The sequence below is a fragment of the Macrobrachium rosenbergii genome, chromosome 54, assembly GCF_040412425.1.
Source record: "Macrobrachium rosenbergii isolate ZJJX-2024 chromosome 54, ASM4041242v1, whole genome shotgun sequence".
NCBI lineage: Eukaryota > Metazoa > Arthropoda > Malacostraca > Decapoda > Palaemonidae > Macrobrachium > Macrobrachium rosenbergii.
This window is the reverse complement of record NC_089794.1, coordinates 25,596,805-25,598,197: the sequence shown is the minus strand read 5'-3', so window position 1 is coordinate 25,598,197 and position 1,393 is coordinate 25,596,805.

Below are 1,393 nucleotides of genomic sequence, written 5' to 3'. Positions count from 1 at the left end.
AGGAAAGAATTTATTACCTAATATTCTTTTATTTACAGATCTGCTGAAGGGGGAATTGAACATAGGAAAGAATTTATTACCTAATATACTTTTATTTATAGATGAGCTGAAGGGGGAAATTGAAAATAGGAAAGAATTTATTACCTAATATACTTTTATTTACAGATCAGCTGAAGAAGGAAATTGACAATAGGAAAGAATTTATTACCTAATATTCTTTCATTTAGGAAAAAAATTATTACCTAATATACTTTTATTTACAGATCTGCTGAAGGGGGAAATTGAAAATAAGAAAGAATTGATACCTAATATACTTTTATTTTACAGATCAGCTAAAGGGGGAAATTGAAAATAAGAAAGAATTGATACCTAATATACTTTTATTTTACAGATTAGCTGAATGGGGAAAATTAAAATAGGAAAGAATTTATTATCTATTATTCTTTTATTTATAGATCAGCTGAAAGGGGAAATTGAAAATAAGAAAGAATTTATAAATGAATGATGGCTTTACAGAGACAAAAAAAAACTTAAACAAACACAAACGAAGGAGGGATACAATGAGCAAGGGAGCCGTTTCAAAGACAAATCCAGCCTCTTACTACTAGCAATACTACTACTACTTTCAGGCTTAGCAGCTTAAGCATTTTGAGAAGAAGATTTAAGAATCTTTACACTCAGTACCACACAAATACCAGAAAACAGTAAAGAAAGTACTTGAATTAACAATAAAGAGGCTTTATAGGTTAGAAGCTATCTTTTGAAGTTAGCACTTTATGATCGTTCTCTATGTCATGCCAGAGGATTTATAGAACATGGGTATATAGGACAGACTGTAAAAGAAAATATGGACGCATAACATCTCCAACTTTAAATTATTTTATTTTCGCGATATAACTTTCGATTATTTTGATTTATGTAAGGTTTCTTCATTTATTTATTAAAGTGGTCCTTCACAGAATCATAACTCACCGACTTAATTATCACTTTTTTTTTATTTATTCATCAACATTCATTTACTATATTATTGTTTTCATCAAGTTTTTCTTTTTAGATATTCGCATTTCGTTTCTAAAGAAGTAAATCAGTGTTTTTTTTTAGGAAGGTCCATATGTTTAAACATTTTTATTTATTTGTTTGTTATTATTATTATTATTATTATTATTATTATTATTATTATTATTATTATTATTATTATTATTATTGCGACGAAGAAACTACTGCACAGTTTTTACTTTTTTATTTTATTTTTTTCTGAATCCTTCAACTTCCATTTTCCTCTTGAACTAAATTTATTTATCCAGTATTTATCACGAACGTTTTTTTCCTACTCATGCAAACGTTCAGTTCTTTATAACGTTTATTTTCGTTTTAGTCTGACTTGGAATAAATA